Source organism: Rhincodon typus, chromosome 17, assembly GCF_021869965.1.
Source record: "Rhincodon typus isolate 14 chromosome 17, sRhiTyp1.1, whole genome shotgun sequence".
NCBI lineage: Eukaryota > Metazoa > Chordata > Chondrichthyes > Orectolobiformes > Rhincodontidae > Rhincodon > Rhincodon typus.
Genome location: NC_063348.1, coordinates 22,034,373 through 22,057,562, shown reverse-complemented (window position 1 = coordinate 22,057,562; position 23,190 = coordinate 22,034,373). Strand labels below are relative to the sequence as shown.

At 41.9% G+C, this 23,190-nt stretch overlaps 2 protein-coding genes across 2 annotated transcripts in view; one reads left to right on the top strand and one right to left on the bottom strand.

Moving 5' to 3' along the window:
- Window positions 1–2,026, bottom strand: part of LOC109925366 (cytosolic 5'-nucleotidase 1A-like) — a 78,351-nt gene extending 76,325 nt beyond the window's left edge. Inside the window, exon 1 of the mRNA XM_048607156.1 lies at window positions 1,940–2,026. The gene's annotated coding sequence lies outside the window, so the exon portion shown is untranslated. The remainder of the gene's footprint in view (window positions 1–1,939) is intronic.
- Window positions 2,027–11,379: 9,353 nt separating this feature from the next.
- Window positions 11,380–23,190, top strand: part of syt8 (synaptotagmin VIII) — a 55,503-nt gene continuing 43,692 nt past the window's right edge. The window contains exon 1 of the mRNA XM_020533029.2: window positions 11,380–11,566. The gene's annotated coding sequence lies outside the window, so the exon portion shown is untranslated. The remainder of the gene's footprint in view (window positions 11,567–23,190) is intronic.

The window sequence follows — 23,190 nt, the reverse complement described above, 5'->3', positions numbered from 1 at the left end:
TCTCCTCTATCCATCTTCTATCCGCCTCCCACTCTCTCCCTATTTATTTCAGAACCCCCTTCCCCTCCCACATTTCTGATGAAGGGTCTCGGCCCGAAACGTCAGCCTTTCTGCTCCTATGATGCTGCTTGGCCTGCTGTGTTCATCCAGCTCTGCACCTTGTTGCCTTGGATTCTCCAGCATCTGCAGTTCCTACTATCACACATACCATCAAGCTGGATATGAGCACTAGTCCAAAGAAGAATGCAGGAGGGCATTCTAGAAGCAGCACCAGGCACAACTAAATATGAGGCATCAACCCAGTGAAGATACAACACAGGACTACTTGCACACCAAACAGCAGAAGCTGGATTAGACAATGCTAAATGCTTCCACAACCAGTTGATCAGATTTAAACAAAGCAGTCTCACCACATCTGGCTGTGAGTGATGGTGGACAAATAAATAATTAACAAGAAGAGAGGACTCCACAAATGCCCTCATCATGGAAGGGTCCAGCACAACAGTCCAAAAGACAAGACTGAAGTTTGGCACCTGTCTTCAGCCAGAAATTCCAAGGAGGTGATCCATCTTAGTGTTCTATTGAGGTCCCTGACATCAATGTCAATGAGTTTGATTCACACCATTTGTTATGAATAATGGCTGAAGGCACTGGATATTGCAAAAGCAATGGAGTGTGATAATATTCCAGCAATAGTACTGAAGACTTGTGCCCCAGATCTAGTTATGCCTCTAGCAACGCAGTTCCAATATACCTGCAACAAACTGGCACCTGCCCAGTAATGTGAAAAACAGTTCAGGTGTGATCTGTCCATAACATGCAGGACAAATCCAACCAGGTCAATTTTGTCTACTTTTGACCATCAGCAACATGTTTGAAAGGGTCATTGACAGCTCTATCAAGAGACACTTCTGCAGTCATATCCTGCCAACTTCTCCTGGTGAATGCTAATGTTTATGTGTGAAGCATAATTATCTGTATTGTGTAACTCATGCAGCAAAAGAGTAGTTGGCCACTCCTGGGGGTAGTTAGATATTGCAATTAGACAACACTGCTTTGAAGCGCCCCTTAAACTCACGGCTTTTGCTTGTGTTCTTTGTCAGGGCTTCATTGAGTAGTCTATGCTGAAGCAGGTTCTTGGGTATTGCAATGAACCTTTACTTTCTTCCCTCTTCTCCCTGGGCTAAAGAGGGGGGAAATGATTGATCAGGGTTCCCATTTCTAATTACAGCACAGTGGCCTCTACTGGAGACTGAGTGAGTGAACGTGTACATTTAATATGTGTATGTGTAACTGTACGTGTTTATGTGAATGTGAATGTCTTTGTACACATGCAAGTATGTGTGTGTTTGTGACTGCATATTTTCAATTGTATGTATGTATGTATGTATGTGCATGTGTGTAGCCATTGGTGAGATTCAGGCCCTGCTGTATTGCCTCTCAGCCTCTTATCTCCAGTCTCTCACAGTTATTCACTCCATTTTACCTGCTGTGCTCGAGACCAACAAAAGACGACTATCTACAATAGAGCTAAACTGCAATTGGTTCAATATTCATTAGTTAGGGAGTAGAAAGATCAGCGGGGACTTTCACCTCTGATTGCTGCCCACAATTTTGCTGGAAAGTGCATTTCTTAGCCATTGCGAAAGGATTGCAATGATTTTCTCCATAGTCTTCTTCATAGTCAAATAGCACAGCAACACTATTAAAGCTCACCATTATGGAATGGGAAAATACTGGAGGCAGTTGGGGCCTGTGTTATGGTATACCAGTGAAACAGATAAAAGGAAATCAGTGGATTAAGACAGAGAACATGTCAAAACATAGAGCATACATAGGTTCATAATGTAACATTGCTCTTAACTACCTTGAAAACACAGTTGTTTGGTTACTCAGTTGTTGAGTGAAGTGCTAAGCAAAGTTTGCGTGTGACTCTCACCTCCTTTCCCGGGAAAATCTCAAACAGTCGGGGCCTCACCAGGTTAATCCAAATTTGATTCTTGCCTTTCTAGCTCACTGCTGCTTTCTCCTTCATTGTTGCCAATAGTTCCATCTGAGTTCACTTTATGAAAATCACTGGCTGTAAACAATGCCAGACTGGTTTTTCCTCTTGTGGAATGAAGAAATCTGATGCTCAGAGTTCGCAACACCCAAAATTATGAAAATACACTGGCACTTCATTGATAACAAGGTGTAGAGCTGGATGAACACAGCAGGCCAAGCAGCATCAGAGGAGCAGGAAGGCTGACGTTTCGGGCCTAGACCCTTCTTCAGAAATGGGGAAGGGAAAGGGGGTTCTGAAATAGATAGGGAGAGAGGTTGAGGCGGATAGAAGATGGACAGAGGAGAAGATTGGTGGAGAGGAGATTTACAGGTCAAAGAGGCGGGGATGGAGCCAGTAAGGGTGAGTGTAGGTGGGGAGGTAGGGAGGAGATAGGTCAGTCCAGGGAGGACAGACAGGTCAAGGGGGCGGGATGAGTTTAGTAGGTAGGAGATGGGGGTGGGGCTTGAGGTGGGAGGAGGGGATGGATGGGAGGAAGGACAGGTTAGGGAGGCGGGGACAAGCTGGGCTGGTTTTGGGATGCGGATGGGGGAGGGGAGATTTTGAAGCTTGTGAATCCACATTGATACCATTGGGCTGCAGGGTTCCCAAGCGGAATATGAGTTGCTGTTCCTGCAATATTCGGGTGGCATCGTTGTGGCACTGCAGGAGACCCAGGATGGACATGTCGTCTGAGGAATGGGAGGGAGAGTTGAAATGGTTCGCGACTGGGAGGTGCAGTTGTTTAGTGCGAACCGAGCGTAGGTGTTCTGCAAAGCGGTCCCCAAGCCTCCGCTTGGTTTCCCCGATGTAGAGGGGGCCACAACGGGAACAGCGGATGGAGTATACCACATTAGCAGATGTGCAGGTGAACATCTGAAGAAGTTACCCTCCTCCCTCCGGAAAAACCTCAGTGAATCTCCCACTGCAAATCTCTCGTAATCTCTTCGGCCTTGAAACTGCTCGACCACCTACGTTCGGTTCGCACTAAACAACTGCACCTCCCAGTCACGAACCATTTCAACTCCCCCTCCCATTCCTCAGATGACATGTCCATCCTGGGCCTCCTGCAGTGCCACAACGATGCTACTCGAAGGTTGCAGGAACAGCAACTCATATTCCGCTTGGGAACCCTGCAGCCCAATGGTATCAATGTGGACTTCACAAGCTTCAAAATCTCCCCTCCCCCTACCGCATCCCAAAATCAGCCCAGCTCGTCCCCGCCTCCCCAATCCGTCCTTCCTCCCACCTTCCCCTCCTCCCACCTCATGCCCCACCCCCATCTCCTACCTACTAACCTCATCCCGCCCCCTTGACCTGTCCGTCTTCCCTGGACTGACCTATCTCCTCCCTACCTCCCCACCTACACTCACCTTTACTGGCTCCATTCCCGCCTCTTTGACCTGTCTGTCTCCTCTCCACCAATCTTCTCCTCTATCCATCTTCTATCCGCCTCAACCTCTCCCCCTTCCCCTCCCCCTCCCCCATTTCTGAAGAAGGGTCTAGGCCCGAAACGTCAGCCTTCCTGCTCCTCTGATGCTGCTTGGCCTGCTGTGTTCATCCAGCTCTACACCTTGTTAACTCAGATTCTCCAGCATCTGCAGTTCCTACTATCTCTGGCACTTCATGGATGCCCAGTTTTGAGTTGCTAGGTCTGTTTAAAGTCTGTTCCATCCAGCAGAGTGGCAGTACCAGACAACACAATGGAAGGTATCTTTGAGTCATAAAGTTGTACAGCATGGAAACAGACCTTTCGCTCCAACTTGTCCATGCTAACCTGATGGCCTAAATTAATCTAGTCCCATTTGCGAGCATTTGGCCCACATCCCTCTAAACCCTTCCTATTCATATGCCCATCCAGATGCCTTTTAAATGTTGTAATTGTACCAACCTCTACCACTTCCTCTGGCAGCTCATTCAATACTTGCATCATTGTTTTTCTGAAAAAGTTGCCCCATAGACCCCTTTTAAATCTTTTCCCTTTCACCTTAAACCTATGGTCTCTACTTTTCAACACAACTACCCTGGAAAAAGACCTTGGATATCTATGCCCCTCATGATTTCATAAGCATCTGTAAGGTCACACCTCAGCCTCCAATGCTCCAACCTATTCAGCCTCTCCCTATAGCTCAAATTCTCCAACCCTACCAATTTTGGTGTCATCTGCAAACCTATTAACTATTCCTTCAATATTCACATCCAAATCATTTATATAAATGACAAAAAGCAGTGGACCCAGCATCAATCCTTGTGGCAGACCACTGGCCACAGGCCTCCTGTCCGAAAAACAACCCTCCACCACCATCCTCAAGCCAATTTTGTATCCAGATGGCTAGCTTTCCCTGGATTCCCTGTGATCTAACCTTGCTAACCCTTGTCGAATGCCTCACTGAAATCCATGTAGGCAAAATTCTCCGCTCTGCCTTCATCAATTTGCTTTGCCACTTCTTGAAAAACTCAATCTAGTTAGTGAGCCACAATTTCCACATAGAAAGCCAATTTTGACTATCTCTGATCTGTTCTTGTCTTTCCAAATACATGTAATTTCTGTCTATTAGTATCCTTTCCACTGACATCCTGCTCACTGGTCTATAATTCCCTGGCTTATCCTTGCCACCCTTCTTAAATAATGGCACCACATTAGCCATTCTCCAGTCTTCTGGCACCTCACTCATGGCTATCAATGATACAAATATCTCAGCAAGGGGCCCAGCAATCATTTACCTAGCTTCCCACATAGTTCAAGGAAATACTTGAACCGGTGTTGGAATTTATCCACTTTTATGCGTTTTAAGATGTTCAGTACCTCCTCCTTTTAATGTAGACACTTTTCAAGATATCACTATTTATTTCTCCAAGGTCTCTAACTTTCATGTCCTTCTCCACAGTAATTACTGACACAAAATACTCGTTTAGTATCTCGCCCATCTCCTGAGTTCCACACACAGATGGCCTTATTGATTTTTAAGGGCCCTATTCTCTACTGTTTTGTCCTTAATGTATTTGTAGAATCTCTTTGGATTCTCTTTAACACAAATGCCAAGGCTATCTCATGTCCCCTTTTTGCCCTTCTGATTTCCCTCTTGAGTATACTCCTACGGCCTTTATATTCCTCAAGGATTTCACTCAATCCCAACTCTCTATACCTACCATATGCCTCCTTTTTCTTGACTGGAGCCTCAATTTCTCGAGTCATCCAGCATTACCTATACCTGCCAGCCTTGTCCTTCACCCTAACAGGAATGTACTACCTCTGGATTCTCATTATCTCAATGAATTCTATGTAGTGTATACTCAAAATGCACAATGTGTACCATCACTTGAAATGATCTAAGATACTGACTGTTTTGCTGGTTACATGCAATCATCACTCAGCAGGAAACTGACAACAATAATCTTTGGGCATGTGGGTATACTGTGGCTGGAACCCTGTTTTCTCCACCCTCACAGTAGTATAAGGCAGCAGCAAAAATGGAAGAAAGTACAATTCACCCTTCATTGCAGGAATAATACAAAATGTGGGAAGTGCTGTGGTGCTAACTACTACCAACTTGTCAATGGAATCATTTGATGCCACCATCCTTGTTTCTTGACTGGCTCTGAGGGCCTATTTGACTTACAGTGGTACAGGAAAACCATAGGAGTCTTAACAAGAAATGATGCCTACATTATTCAGACAATGATGGTTTGGAGACATAGGATAACCAATCTGTCTCCCACAAGATCTGAAGATGTTCAACCTTTTCCCAACTCAAATGCATATGACATCAACAGGTTGGTTGGAGCTTAATGCAGTCTCCAAACTTCAGAACCATTACCTTGTAAAGTACAACTCATAATCCATTAGAAAACCAAAATATCAGAAATATGTGTAGAATGTTCAATTTTATTAAATGATTAAAATCTTATTGACTAACGCAACAGCAGCTATAGCTATCAGAATAGCTGTAAGAGAGGCCCTGGTAATGAGTGTAAGTAGCCGCTATTGTAGCGTAGCAAGATTCAGTCAATTCCGTCATTCTGATCTATGAGAAACATTCCATTTAAACTGGGTAATCAAGGAACAGGAAAAACCAAAGTAAATTAACAAAAGGAAGACTGAGTAATGGCATACAGAATGAACTTCTAATTTTGCTAAAGAATACAAAAAATAGGAAATTATTTAAAAAGCACGTGGATGTGGTCAAGACAAGCTGTTAAATCTTTCTGAATAGAGGAACTAAATTATGTATGGTAGCTTTCCTCCATACCCCTATGTCTCTTATTCACAGTGAATTAAGAGAAGAGAAAAAAAGCCTAAGATAAGCTCAATGGTCAATAAGGATGAAACGAGTTGCTGAACTGCTTATCCACCTTATTGAACTGATGTAGGTAAATAGCAGAGGGTGTTTGAAAGAGGAGAAGGAGGATTTCTTTGTAAAAAGCTACACCAATAAATTTTATGCAACATTTTCTTATTCAAAGAAGAGTTGGAAAAATGCAAGCAAGGTTTCCAAAACCTAATTTACATGTGTTTCTATTTGCTTTAGAAATTTAAAAACAAGTTAATCAAAATGACACCAGTCTTTGGTGGCCGGTTATATTATTAAATTTAGCTGGTCAGATATACAAATCGCAATTTAAATGTATGACTGATATTAAACATGGAGGCTGTGAACTTTGTCTCTAGAATGCTTCCTTTTTTCAATTCCATGGATTACTATATATCTCCAAAATTAGATTGATCTGTGTGCACATTTCCAGTACTGGACTACATTTTGAAGGCTTTTGACTTAGCTGATTCTCCTCCCTGAACCTCAGTGAGGATCAGCGTTGCCAGATATTTCTGCTTCATGCAGAAGGTTCTCACCGAAATCTGCCACCTGCTACAGCCTCAGTCACAATCTCATATGCAAGGTGGTGACAGCACTGCCAGTGTGGTTGTGAAGGTGACTATGGTCATAAACTTTGAAAATAGCTGGCATCCTTCCAGGCTGGAGATGGTGATCTTTGCAACATCTCTGGGTCCACCACCTACTGTTGCCCAAGGGAAATCATTGAGTCTCAGTATTCCAAGGCATCTCAGTATATGTCAACAGGTGGGCTCATGGCTTCAAGAAAATTGCAGTTTTCTCTATGGGGCAGACTTTCACTGACTGAGTAATGTTGTGTAAATGCTGTGATGTAGTGGAACCAAATGATGTGCCACTCCTTCAGTGACTGGCTGGTATGTGACCACACATAGCATAACATATAGGTGACTGGTTGCTATCCTGGCAGCACTTATGATGTCTTCGTTCTGCACTGTCTGCTCTGTTATCTGCATTTGAGCTACCACAAAGAACGAAAAGCATTGCTATTTATTGAAAAGAGATATTCGTTAACCGCACGGTAATGATACCAGTGTGCAATTCACTCACATATGGGAAGCATATGAGCAACAGTCAGGATTTATTCTGAAGCCTAATTGCTCTTTCAACACCCACAATGCTGTTAGGGAGTTCCAGGTAATCGCAATCACACTGACATGCAAAACATGATTGAGCCAAGCATTTAGGGTGCTTATGCAATGCTTCCAGTGTCTGCAATACTCTAGAATGACAAAAGAATTAAGAGCAGGAGTTGACCGTACAGACCCAAAAGGCTTCTCAGCCATTCAAATACAATCATGGCTCCACTTGCCTATCTTTTCTTCAAATCTCTACGTTCCCTCAGAGACCAATAATTTCAGCATCTCATCCTTAACTACGCCCAGTGATGGAGCATCTGCAGATCTCTGACACAAAAAATTTCAAAGACTCAAGAGCCTCAGAGAAAAGAACTTTTTTTTCTAGTGACTATTCTGCCAGGTCCAAGGTTCTCCAGCAAGGGTAGAGTCCGTTGAGTATAAGCCCAATTTACCCTCTACATTACTCAGTCGAGCTTGTGGCATGTTTCTGCATACTGAGTAACTTTGCCATCATAAGAGTCAACAGCCCTTGTCGCCAAATATGTGATGACTGAAGAACAGGAGGAGGAGGAAGAGAAAGCAAAATAATAAAAAAAGGGAGAAATCAACATAGGCCTTTCTGGCAAGTATCATGACGATGTAAAATATATACATAAAAACATAGGAAATAGGTGCAGGAGTAGGCCATTCAGCCCTTTAAACCTGCACCACCATTCAATATAATCATGGCTGATCATGCAATCTCAGTATCCCATTCCCAACCTCTCCCCAATCCCTTGGTCCACACCCAGCTCCCTCTTGAATATATCTAATGAATTGGCCCCAACAGCTTCCTGTGGGAGAGAGTTTCACAGTTTCTCAACTCTCTGAGTGAAGAAATTCTTCCTCATATCAGTCCTGAATGACTTACCCCTTATTCTTAGACTGTGACCCCTAGTTATAGACTTCCCCCAACATCGGGAACAATCTTCCCACATCTAGCCTGTCCGGTCCCATCAAGATTTTACATGTTTCTATGAGACACCCCTCTTTCTTCTAAATTCCAGTAAACACAAGCCCAGTTGATCCAGTCTTTCCTCATATGTCAGACCTGCCATCCCGGGAATCAATCTAGTGAACCTTTGCCGGACTCTCTCAATAGCAAGAATGTTCTTCCTCAGACTTGGAGACCAAAACTGCACACAATACTCAAGGTGTGGCCTCACCAAGGCCCTGTATAACTGCAGCAAGACATCGTTACTCCAATACTCAAATCGTCTTGCTATGAAGGCCGGCATGCCATTAACTTTCCTCACTGCCTGCTGCACCAGCATGCTGACCTTCAGCGACTGTTCCACCATGACACCCAGATCTCGTTGCACCTCACCTTTTCCTAAACTGCCAACATTCAGATAACAATCTGCCTTTCTGTTTTTGGGACCAAAGTGGACAACATCACTATTTGCCCACTCAGCCAATCTGTCCAAGTCACCCTGCAGCCTCTTGGCATCCTCCTCACAGCACACATTGCCACCCAGTTTAGTGTCATCAGCAAATTTGGAGATGTGGCATTCAATTCTTTCATCCAAATCATTAATGTATATTATGAACTGCTGAGATCCCAGTACAGAGCCCTGAGGTACCCCACACGTCACTGCCTGCCATTCTGAAAAGGACCCATTTATTCCAAGATTCTGAAGAAGGGTCCCGGCCTGAAACGTCAACTTTCCTGCTCCTCTGATGTTGCCTGGCCTGCTGTGTTTCTCCAGCTCCATACTGTGTTATCCCATTTATTCCAACTCCCTGTCTGTTAAACAGTTCTCTATCCGTGTCAATCCATTACCTCTGATACCATGAGATTTAATGTTCCTTACTAATCTCTAGTGTGGAAATTCATTAAAACTCGTTTGAAAGTCCAGATACATAACATCTACTGATTCACTCTTGTCCACTTTACTGGTCACATCTTCAAAAAATTCCAGAAGATTTGTCAAACACATTTTCCCTTTAGTGAATCCATGCCTATGAGGACTGATTCTGTCACTGATTTCGAAATACTCATTCACTACATTCTTAATAATTGACCTGCATTTTCCCCACCACTGATGTCAGGCTAAATGGCCTATAATTCCCGATTTTTTCTCTCCCTCCTTTTTTACAGAGAGGGATTATATTAGCTAACCTCTAGAGTCTACAGAATGCTGGAAAATGACGACCAATGCATTCGCTATTTCTAAGGCCACTTTCTTCAGTACTCTGGGATGCAGAGCATCAGGCCCTGGGAATTTATTGGGTTTTAATCCCATCAATTTCCCCAATACTATTTCCTGACTATTAAGGATTTCCTTCAGTTTCTGCTTCATGCTTCACCCTCTGTCCCCTAGAATTTCCTGAAGATTATTTGTGTCCTCCTTAGTGAAGACAGATAAAAGTATTTGTTCAACTGATCTGCCATCTCTTTGAAGTCCGTTATAAATTCACCTGATATGGACTCTAAGGGCCCTGCATTTGTCTTCACCAGTCTTTTTCTTTTCACGTACCTATAGAAGCTTCCGCTGATTTTCAAATTTCATTATGTGATCAATACATTGAATCTCCATGTACTGAAATAGTATTTAAAAGTCACCAAAACATTGACTTACCATGGCCACAGCAATCACCTGGCCATACAAGTTGACTAAGTTTCATAATAATAACATGGAATAAACAAAAGACTGTCTGAACTGAAATTAACACTTTATCCAAAGGCAAGGAATGGCATTAACCCCTCCCATGGAGGTGTAAAGGGACACTCATCCTCTATTTTGATTTACATCTTTATGAGAATGTTCATAAGTTGTTGATGAAAATATCACCTGCAAGTATCAAGAAATTTAGATATAGAAATGAACTGACAAGCCTATATTTCAAGATGTTCATTTTTTGCAGAAGCAGAAGGGATGAAACAAAGGATGCAAAACGTTACACAGGCTGGCAACTTTTTCTGTATGTCTCTGGAGATAAAAAGTGCCTAGTGGCAATATAGAAGATTGCAAGGAAATATCAGAATATCATGAATGTAAAGAATATCTGCAAGCTTTGCTACTGCTCATGGTTTAATACATCAACTAAATAACTGCTAAAATCTTACGTCACAAGAACATCAACAAGATTCTAAACTATATCTTTAAGTCATCATTTTTGTACATAATACCATCTACTTTTTAACTTTGTATGAGTACGTGTGTGTCTGTGGATTGAGTGTGTGTGAGTGAGATTGCCCAACGGCTGTAAGTTTGACATTATGTCTACTATTTTTCTTGGATTTAGCAAGTAATAAGAATTTTTTTATACTCAAGAAAACCTTGTGTTTGGCTCCTGACTGCTACAGTAGAAATTGATTAGCTATATTTTAATTGGAGAGAGGTTCAACCTTGTATTAAAAACAACATAAATCATTGTTGCAGACACCACGTTGTAAAGAGGTGAACCAATTCACCCCTCCTCACATTGTCATAGACAGGGCAATGATCAATTTATAAAACTGTATTAGCAATGAACACAACTTCATTTCCGCAACCATCAACAATCTCAGATCTGATGTGCTATCTGCTATAGGCCATCACTTTCTCCACTAAGCCACAAAGTTGAAATAAAAATCACCACGAAACAAACATTCCCAAACAAATTTATAAATCACACGCTGTAGTATATATATGTAATTTGGTTATCATTCCCTTACGAATGTTGTTTGAAGTATATTTGCATCCAGGCAAGATGTCATAGCTTCTCTTCCAAGTAGAGTAAAAGATACAATGGGATTTTTCCACTGATCTGCTATGGAGGCAGGGAGAGGAATTCCAACATAGCAGCATGCTCAGTGGTTGTGGGTGTTCCCTCTGTGGTGCAGGTGCATTTTCGTCATTTGGGTGTGGCCAACAGTAAGCATCAGATTTCTTCATACCACAAGAAGAAAAGCCAGTCTGGCATCGTTTACAGCCAGTGATTTTCATAAAGTGAACTCTTATGAAACTATGAACAACAATGAAGGAGAAAGCAGCAGTGAGCTAGAAGGGCAAGAATCATATTTGGATTAACCTGGTGAGGCCCGACTGTTTGAGATTTTCCCGGGAAAGGAGGTGAGAGTTACTGCAAACTTTGTTTAGCTCTTCACTTAACAATTGAGTAACCAAACAACTGAAATGTGACTGTGGTTTCAAGGTAGTTAAGGGAGACGTTACATTACAAACCAAAAGTTCTCTATGCTTTGATATGTTCTCTGTCTTAACCCATTGATTTTCTTGTATCTATTTCACTAGGATACCATAACACAGGACTAACTGCCTCTAGTATTTTCCCACTTAACCATTCCATAATGGTGAGCTTTAATAGTATCTGTGCTGCTTGACATTGGAGGGGATCACTGCAGACTTTCTCAATGACCAAGAAATACTCTTTCCAGCAAAATTGTGGTGATAATTGCAGGTGAAAAACCTTAGTGAGATTCTGCTCTACAAGTAAGGAACATTGAAACCAAATGCAGCTTAATTCAATTGTAAACTGTCACCTTTATTTGCTTTAGATAGTGTAGTGGAGCAGAAACTGATTTGTTTGAGCCTAGAGAGGAGAAGCTGTAAGAAATTACAGCTGGGCCTGAATCTCACCAACACACTTTCACATTTGTACACACGACTACATATTCACACATAAATATATATATATGTACACGCACACACAAACACACACATACATACACATAAGAAAACCTGACACAATCTTACAAATGCAAATTCACACATACAGTCATATGCACACCCGCACATATATACAGATGATTACACATTCACACTCACTCATTCTCCAGTAGAAGTCACGATGTTGTAATTAGAAATGGAAATTTTGATCAATTCTTTTCACACCTCATTAACCCAGGAAAGGAGCGAAAAGAGTAAAGGTCCGTTGTAATGCCCTAGAACTTGCTTCATTTTAGGGTAATCAATGCAGCTTTCACAAAGAACACAAGCAAAGAGCCCGGGTTTAGGTAATGTTTTAACGGAGTGTTGTTTAAATGCAATCTCCACCTTACCACAGACATCGCTAGTCAACTCATTTGCTGCATAAATTACACACTATAACAGATAAATACGCCTCATAAGTACACTTACTTAATCGCTAGAAAAGCTTTTATCATGTGAAATTAGCAGCTACATCTGCTGAACAGGAAATATTTTGTAATCTCAAAAGCAATTACAGAGTTAGGTTAGAGTCCAAAGGAAAGAAAGAATGGGTTGAGGAGAGTTAATGGCTGGTGGGAATCAGAGGATCATAGGTGAAATAACTCCACAGAGGCCAGTAATCTGTCAACAAGTCACCCTTTATTTACACACGGAAAGTCCTTGACACTGATCCAGGTCCGTCAGAGCTCTCAGAGTGAACAGAACCTCTGACACTCCTGTTCATATCTGTCAGCCAGGGACCCCTGATTGGACCAGATTAACAGCCCCAATTGGGCTACACATATTCTATGAAGCCCACCTGGGTGACCTCATTAAAATCACTGCATCCCTCTTTCTCTGAGTCGAAGGACATAGGTCGACTATGTATGGACTTTCTGTAATAATTCACCACCCCAAGGAAAGACCTAAGCTCAGATACAGACATGGGAGCCGGGACACCTTTGATTGCCCTCACTTTATTTTCCAACAGGTTTAATGTCAACTCTGTAGCCCAAGTTGGTCACTTGGGGTGCCTGGAGTACACGTTTTTCCCTTCTAAGGTGTATGCCCACCTGGGAGAAATATCTAAGGACTGTATCCAAATTCTTTAAGTGCTCCTTATTGGTCTTCCCTGTTATTAGCATGTCATCTGAGATAGACCTTCTGAAATATTCTCCATCATCTGCTGAAAAGTTGCACAGGCTGATGATACCACAAATGGCAGTCTTGTATATTGGTGCAAACCCTTATGGGTATTAATTATAGCGTGCTTCTGGCTATTTTCATCTAGCCACAAATGAAAGTGTGCATGGTTCATGTCCAGCTTCATGAAGAACTGCCTCCAGCCAGCTTTGTCTATAAATCCTCTGTGCGAGGGATTGGGTATCTGTCCAGCTGCGATAAGTGGTTTACTATTTTATTAAAATCCCCACAAAGGCGAACCTACCCGTCAGGCTCCACAATCGGCATGACCATTGCTACTCATTCCGTAAACTAGACTCATTTGATAACTCCTTCACTCTCCAGCCTTCTGATTTCTGCCTCTACTTATGCCCATAAGGTACATGGCACTGGGTGGGCCTTGCAGAATCCTGGAATTGCTTCCTGGTCAACATGCAAGGTGACTTTGGCTCAGTTAATAGTCCCTAGACTTTCCTGATTAAAGTTCGGGCATTTATGGAGTCATAGAGACATGCAGCAAGGAAACAGACCCTTCAGCCCAACCTGTCCATGCCGAATATAATCCCAAACTAAACTAGACCCACCTGCCTGCGCCTGGCCCATATCCCTCCAAACCTTGAAGGGTCTAGGCCCGAAACGTCAGCCTTTTTGCTCCTATGATGCTGCTTGGCCTGCTGTGTTCATCCAGCTCTGCACCTTGTTGTCTCGGATTCTCCAGCATCTGCAGTTCCTACTATCTCATGTACTTATCTAAATTTCTTTTAAATGTTGTAATTAGAATAGAATACAATAGCATCCCTACTGTGTGGAAGCAGGCCATTCAGCCCATTGAGTCCTCACTGACCCTCTGAAGATCATTCCACCCTGACCCAACCGGTCCCTGTAACCTTGCATTCCCCATGGCAAATCCACCTAACCTACATATGCCTGGACACTATGGGCAATTTAGCTTGGCCAATCCACCTAACCTGCATATCTTTGAACTGTGGAAGGAAAGCAGAGCACCCAGAGGAAACCCACGCAGACACGGGGAGAACTTGCAAACTCCACACAGACAGTTGCCCAAGGCTGGGATCAAACCTGGGTCCCTGGTGCTGTGAGGCAGCAGTGCTAACCACTGAGCCACTGTGCTGCCCACATTGTGCCCACATCCTCTGGAATTCATTCCACCACAAATCACTCTCTGTGTAAAAATTTGGCCCATATGATTTTTTAAAATCACTTTTCTTTCACCTTAAAAATGTGTCCCCTGATCTTGAAATCTCTTATCCTAGGGGAAAAAAGCACCTACCATTAACCCTCTCTGTACACCTCATGTTTTTATAAATTTCTATAAAGTCACCTCTCAACCTCCTACACTCCAGTGAAAGAAGTCCCAGCCTATCTAGCCTTTCCTTATAACTCAAACCATCCATACCTGGCAACATTGTGCTAAATCTCTGCTGAACGCTCTACTGCTTAATATCCTTTCTACAATCAGGTGACCAAAACTGGACACTGTACTCCAGTAAAGGCCTCACCAATGTCCTGTACAACCTCAACATGATTTACCAATTCCTATACTCAAAGGACTGAGCAATGAAAGCTTCAATTAAGACTTCCCTCATACAGCTATTTTCTAATTGAAAAATGTTGAGCCAATCAGTTGAATCTTTTTCAACCAATTTTGCACCATCAAGCTTGGGCCTGAGCCTTTTACTACAATCAGTTGTAACTGAGCCAGGTGCTTCTCATAAGAGACTGGAACTGAAATTGTACCCTTAATCTGTAGGTGTTCCCTGATATAGGTTCTCAGTCTAGCCAATGTCTTGTGCAAACTCAAGGGTTGGAGTCCAGAGTGAATTTATTTAAGACTGACTCTGTGACCACTGAAACTGCCACACCAATATTGGCGTCCAATAGAACCAGGTGACCATTTGACCAGATGTTTATTTTCATTGGTTGTGATTTGGAGGTAGCTTAGCAATTTAACTGTTCCAAACCAGAAATAGGTGGACTTTCCAGGGTGTGTGCTCTCCTGGGTACTGGCCTGTGAGTTCTCTTACTCCATTTAGATCTAGTTGGGACTCTTTTGGTGTCTTGAGTTCACAGATCAGCAGCAACTACAATGGCTTGCTGGCCTGGATCCTGAAGAAAATGTTAACAGCTTGGTATGTTTTGGAGTTTTGCTGTGGACTGACCTGGAGTCCCTCTGGTCAGGCTATGTCCTGAATGAAGCTATGCAATTGCCTTCACTCAAGTGATGTACCCCAAACTCAGTCACACTGGTAAGAGTGTCCACTTCCACCGGAATACCCTATAACTCATACGGTCCACTTGCCACGCTTTCCAATGATAAAGCCAGTTGTAGTGCCTGTTTGAAATCCAGATGGGCTTCAGCTGGTAGGCACTTTCGCATGGTTTCATCATTAATCCCAACCACGTTGCCACTGAGATAACTGCATGGAGGCATGTATCCTGTCACCAAGTCATCCTTTATTTACTCGTGGAAAGTCCTTAACACTGATCCAGCTTTCTCGGAGCCAGGTCTCAAAGTGAACAGAACTTCTGACACTCAGTTTATTATGTCAACCAGGATTCCCAGATTAATAGCCCAATCAGGGAACTCATATTCTATGAGCAAAAACAGAAGTTGCTGGAAAAGCTCAGCAGCTCTGGCAGCATCCGTGTAGAAAAAAACAGAGGTATCTTTTCAGGTCCAATGACTCTTCCTCAGATGTTCTAAGGAAGGGCCATCGGACTTGAAACGTTAACTTTTTTTTCTTCACAGATGCTGCCAGACCTGCTGAGCTTTTCCAGCAACTTCTGTTTTTGTTCCTGAATTACAGCATCCCACAGTTCTTTTGCTTTTTATTCATATTCTACGAGGTCCAGCTGGCTGACCTTGTTACAATCACTACAATAGGCTACTGAAGTGGGGCTTGAACTCAAATCAACTGACAGTACAAGTAACACCCTACAATAGGGCCAACCAGGATAGAGAATGAATGGTAGGGTGTGGAGTGACATGGGCCTGCCTGGGCCTGTTTTTGTGCTGTAAACTCTATACAGTCCTAAACCTCCTCAATCAGCTTATTTATTTCATATAAAGTTTCACTTGCCGAGCAGTTCATTATAATTGACAAGTTTGTGAATGATTCTGTTAAAGTGTCATAGAAATCATTGATAAAGATCATCAATAGGAATTCACCCAGCACAGCTCTCGACATGACTTGATTGGTGACCTGATTGCTTGCAGATTTACTCATTTTGAAAATGTCCTAATTCATGTTATTTCAAATGGTGAAATCATTAGATTGTCTCCAGTTGGAGGTTATTTGAGAGGAATAGTAATGGGTTAGGTCTGTCAGCAAAAAGTTAATTTACACAATCAGCCTGGCATAGACATATCTATGCATCATATTTGGCACAGAATGTTCCAAATACCGGCCCCGCATGGCAGCCCAGTAGTATACAGTCAAGCTGGAGTTATACTGCGAGGGCTCAATATTGATGCGTCACCCCATGAAGTCTAATGGCATCAGGTCTATCTATTGCATTGCCATTGATGAATCATTTCTCCTTCATGTTGAACACCTCTTTGAAGAAGCACCGAAGGACACAGAATATATGTTGGGTAGGGGCTTTGATGTCCATCACTAGAGTGGCTTGGTAGCTCCACTAATGACCAAGCTGCCCAAATCCTTAAGGATATAGTTGCTAGACTGGGTTAACAGCAAGTGGTGAGGGAACCAACAAGAGAGAAATATAAATTTGATCTCATCCACCCCTATTTACAGTTATGACCATTCATGGCTGTTGTGGTAGGAGTGACTACCACAGATATTGCGGACATGAAATCCTATCTTTAGATTGTGAATGCTAAATGCGAGCACAATGCTAGATGGGACAGATGGGAGCAGATGTAACAACTCAAAACTTATCATTAGGCGCTGTGGACTAGGACAGCAGAATTGCATTCAACTACGACCCCTAACCTCATAACTAGAAAAAATTTTCTGAAGAAGGATCCTGAACTGAAACATCAACTTTCCTGCTCCTCTGATGCTGCCTGGCCTGCTGTGCTCCTCCAGCTCCACACTGTGTTATCTCTGACTCCAGCATCAGCAATTCTTACTAACTCAGAAGTCATACCATGTTGTTTCATTAGCTGATTTTATCAGTAAAATATAAGTGAAAAAATGAGCTTTAAGAAAATATCTCTTAAATTTAAATGTTTAAACATCACCAAAAAAATGTCTTATTCTTGATGGTCATCGCAGCACAACTAGCACCCAGCTGATCAGTCCTTTAATGTACGACAGTGACTCGATCAGAAAGACAGTGTTCGGTTTACTTTATATTTTTGAGCAGTAGTGCAATTTTCTGAAGCCTGAGATTCAGAGGAATCCCTGCAATTTCATTGGAAAATTGGAGACAAGAAGGAATATAAATAAAACTGGTGAACAGAATGGTGATGAGAAATGATTCAGGAAAAGACTTGGAAACAAGATACTGTTTGTCAGGAGGCACGGATTTTCTTTTATTCTTTCACAAGATGTGGGTGTTCCTGGCCACAACGTTCCTGGCCCATTTCTAATTGCCTTGAGAAGGTGGAGGTGATCTATTTTCTTAAACTGCTACAAACCATGTGGGTGTAGGGACACCCACAGTGTTATTAGGAAGGGGTTTTCAGCTTTCTGAACCAGTGACAGAGAAGGAACAGGAATATAGTTCCAAGTCAGGATGATGTGTAACTAGGAGGGGAATCTGCAAGGTTCCTATTTAAACACTTTAAAGTAATTGAATTCAGTAAGTATTACTATTTGGAAATGTAGGAGTTTTTTTTTAAATTGGGAAAGCTAGATGAAGGCCTATGAGTCATATTGCTAAAATCGTAAAGAATAGGAAGAAAATGAAGTAAATCAATATATTTAATTAATGTTTAATTAATGTCAACTTTGACTGTTAAATGCTGCAGTTTGTAAGGAAGGAAAGATGAAGGGAAGTAAATTCTGTCATTTGTGATCCTGGGGAAAAAATAAATTGAAGTAAGTGATGATGCAGGTAATCTGTAATAAATTAATTTTCAAATGGTATAAGATAGTCAACAATAAACATCAAACAGTGAGTTCAAAAATAACTAGCATAATCAAAAGCTGTTGAAATGAGGAACTCACGACCAAAGGGAATGGTGGAGGTGAATAATCTAAATACTTTTAAGGACACGTTTCTTGTTTGAAGATAAATTAACAGCAGATTAACGACATTGTTATTTACTTCAATTTATTCATTTCCAAACCAACCTGGAAATGGCCAGTTTATTCCTCATTTGTACGTGTTGTTCATTAACCAATGCTAATGCATTGTCCCAATCCCATGAGCCTTTCCTTATACAGCAATCTTTTATATGTCACCGTATCAAAAACCTTTTGAAAAATACAGTGGTACTACAGCCATTGGTTTCTCTTTATCTAATCTGCTCGTCACATTCACAAAAGAAACTCGAGTAGATCTGTCAAACAAAAAGCACGGTTAGGATTTTACCATTTGTGTGAAAGTCTTGATGTCAGATGGAAATGTGCATAATTGGCAACTGAATGGCTGCTACTGGGGCTGCTGTTCTATTAAGGAATACAGCCCGTCCCGAGAGCTGTAAGCTCACTCAGTGGGCTAGCAGCTTCGCGGCCTCAACACCACAACCAAGAGCAGCCATTGCTGTTAACATAGGCTGGAAATCAGGGACCAACAGCAGGGGCAAAGGCAAGATTTAAAATTGCAAAAGGTTTAAATGCTGGGGAGGTATGTCCCACTGCTGATATCATTAGGCCTGTGTTATCTGCCTTCCCTGTCAGCCCTCCTGTCACTCCACCACTGGGATGCTACCTCACATGGTAAGAGGGTTGATCTGCTGTTGTCAAATTGCTGGTGGAATTGTAAAATGTGCCCTAGTTAGGCCTTCAACTTTGAGAATGGCTGCCTGCCTGTTTGGGACAGTAAACCTGTCTGTTTCCAATCCCATCCTTGGTAAAATGCCCTGGCAGTGGACAATGTTGTGGGGACGATCCAACAATGGTTTCCCATGATTTTGTCAGCCACTGCACTCCTTCCAGCTTCTTCCCAACACTGGTAAAATTCAGACCCATTGAGGGGTGGCTTGGTGACTCGGTGGCTCGGTGGCTCGCACTGCTGCCTCACAGCACCAGGGACTTGGGTTCAATTCCACTCGGGTGAATATGTGGAGTTTGCAAGTTCTCCCCATTTCTGCTGGGTGCTCTGGTTTCCTCCCACAGTCCAAAGATGGGCAGGTTAGCTATATCGGTCATGCTAAGATGCCCACAGTGTTCATGGATGTCTAGGTTAGGTGCATTAACCATGAGAATTGCAGAGTTACAGGGTAGGGAAATGGATCTGGATGGGATGCTCTGCAGAGGGTTAGTGTGGATGCATTGTGCTGAATGGCTTGTTTTCATATTGTAGGGATTCTATTAAAAATTCTATACTGACTCTGTCTATACTTCACTATGTGCCCTGGTAGTAGTCTCTTAATAATGGATTCCAGCATTTTCCCAATGACTGATATTAGCCTAACTGGCCTGCAATTGCCTGTTTTCACTTTATCTCCTTTCCTGAATAGTTATATTTGCTAAATTCCAATCCATTGGGACCATTCTAAAGCATACTGAGTTTTGAAAGGTTCAAACCAATGCATCCACTTTATCTACCTCTGCAGCCATATCTTTTGAATCTGGGGCAGCATGGTGGCTCAGTGGTTAGCACTGCTACCTCACAGTGCTAAGGACCTGGGTTCAATTCCACCCTTGGGCAACCATCTGTGCAGGGTTTGTACATTTTTCCCCATGCCTGCATGGGTTTCCTCTAAGTGCTCCAGCTTCCTCCCACAGTCCAAAGATGTGTAAGCTAGGTGCATCGGCCTGTCGTGTTTCAGGGATGTGTAGATTAGGTGGGTTATAGGGGGATGGGTCTGGGTGGGATGCTCTGAGGGTCAATGTGAACTTGTCGGGCCAAAGGGCCTGTTTCCACACTGTAGGGATTCTATGAACTATGAACTATGAACAACATGTAGGCCATTAGGAGATGTGATTTGTTGGCTGTTAGTATTCTTAATTTTTTCAATACTTTTTGTGCAAAACTAATTACTTTGGTTCACCTTGGTTTCCAACTATTTCTGGGTTTTTTTGTATAGTTTATTGTGCAGACAGACACAAAATATTTGCTGAACCTCTGTACTATTTTTGAATTCTCCTTCTGTCTCAGCTGTAAAGGATACATGTTTACTTTCACAATTTTCTTTTTCTTTATAGTTGCACAAGGTCTTACTTTCTGTTTTAACAATTCATGTACTTTGCTTGTATTCTGTTTTCTTCCTCTTTATCAATTATTGGCTGGTTTCATGCCTCTTCTCATCCAAATGTCATGTTGTTTGATCTTGCCCTTGGTTATTATTGTATCTTTGATACTTGTCTCTATGATTATTTTACATATTTCTTCCTCTGCTTCTCTAACATTTTTTTAAACTACCTTTTTCGTAGAATTCATCCGTTACCATTTTGTGTCTATCCACCAAAATTCTATTTTGCACTGACAGTTTTGACAATCTGTTTCATGCCCATTATTTTAACTCCAATAAGTACAGTTATTTCAACTCCCCTTTTTCCCTTTCTATATTTTCTGAATATTTTAAACAAACAACATATCATTTTCAGTCCTGACTTTTCTCAGTGAGATGGAGGCTAAAAATCACTCAGTTCAAGCCCAACAATGTGTGGGGTTTGTACATTTTCACTCATTTCAATCTTTGAATTATGAATCTTGGACCTTCACATGGTTTCTCAATGAAATAAATGCCTGCCCTTTCTAAACAGCAATAACTGAATCATGGCATTAATTTGTAAACATCAGTAAAACAAACTTCAGCAAGAAAGACCAAGGATTGTGTGAGTCAGGATGTGTAAATATGTAAAGTTTAGCACAGTTCTCCCAGGTAATAATCTGAACTTTCAGTCTCAGAACAGTAACACCCACGGTATTGTTGCAAATATTTTAACCTTTCATAAGTCACCTTTCCTATGGTTTCCCAAGAGTCTGTGAAACAGTACCAGATTGATATTAATTTTGTGTTCTGAGATCACAGACTCGAGGAATGTAATGACATATTTAAGACAGTATAATTCTTGATAACGATTTTCTATTCTTTTACTGAGATACAATTTATGGGAAGATCTTGGGACCATGAGATTCCAAGCACTATATTGTAAATCTTTAATAAATTATTTGTGTAATATTATCACAATTATTTTTGGATTTTGAGCTTGAAGAATTCAGGGGAGGGAGTCAGTGAAAGTAAATAGGCATGGAATGTATGAGAAAGAGATAGGATCTATAGGAAAGTTCAGATTATTAAAGAATTGCAGGGTGTGGAGAAGAGAGGGCTATAAGAAGTAATGGGTTCCATTATGTATGTCCCTTGAAAAGAATGAATTGGGGCAGATGACAATCCAATGATTCTGGAATTTTATTAAGTTCAGATATTTGCAAAGTAATTTGAAATTTCCTGTAATTTTCTTAAAATCGCTTTCAATTTAGAAGTAATAAATTGCTTTTAGCTGATCAGAACAAGCAGTTTGTATTGGAAGTATTAGCTTTAACCAGTTTGTGCATTAATTTCTCATTACTGTGCAGGTAGAATCATAGTCAATCCTGTTTAATTGTGGTTCTTATTTGAGTTACTGGGCCAGATTGCCTTCATAATTCCACACTAAAGGAACTGGAATGGTGCTAGAGGATGAAGCAAAATGTGAGCACCATGTTATAAAACTTTCTTGAAATTCGATCTGCATTTCTGTTTCCTCACCCTTGCTGCTTTATGTACCACCTGGATATAAGGAGTGGGCATCTGTATCCCTCATAAATTACCGTCCTGTCTCTCCCTGTTGCTCCAGAATTACCATGCACAAGGTGACAACAGTCCTGAGTCTAACAGCAATAATGACTTAAGTTACCTACGTGGAAGCAGAGGCCTTAAAGTGGTTTCACATCCATTCATTTTCTACCAACATTTAGCCATGCTAATTGCTTCAATTTTAGCTAAGCATTTCAGTGGTGCCAAACAGTGTGTTCCATTACTTCTGTAGTTTCAGTGATAGTTCTAGTGCAGGATAGAAAAGGGGATATAATCCCAAACACTGATGTGAGAAGGTGGATCTGATAGTGGGAGTCTAATTCAGGGTCCAGTTTGCTAACGTGGTAAACATTCATCTGGCAGAGGAAGAAGCAGGAGCTTGTCTCTTTTTCACAAGAGGTTTATTCACAAATACTCAGTATGGTGTAAGTGCAGATTACTGTTCCCTTTGAGAGGCCAGTCCCCAAAAGGCAGAACTGCCTTGTGCCCTAAACCTTCCCTAATTAGTATCGGCTATTCTTAATCACAACTAGAGTATGCATGGTTACATATGCAAGTGGAACATTAGCACAGGGAATGTCCAATCCTGAGAATCTTGCCTGTCTTTGTATGGTGGATGGGGGTGTGATCTGCTGGGGAGTGGGAACAGGATGAGTTTGTGGGATTAAGGGGAAACTCTGCTGTTTCTCCTGGTCCACAGCACTGAACGACAGCTACCTTCTCCCTGAAACTATCCTCACCTCGCTTCATAAAAACCAAAAGGATTTTGGATGCTTTAAATCAGAAACAAAAACAGAAGATGCTGGAAAAGCTCAGGTTTGGCAGCATCTGCGAAGAAAACATCAGAGTTATTGTTTCGAGTCCGGTGACTGTTCTGAGGAAGAGTCACCAGACCTGAAATGTTAACTCTGATTTCTCCTCACAGATGCTGCCAGACCTGTTGAGATTTTCCAGCAACTACTGT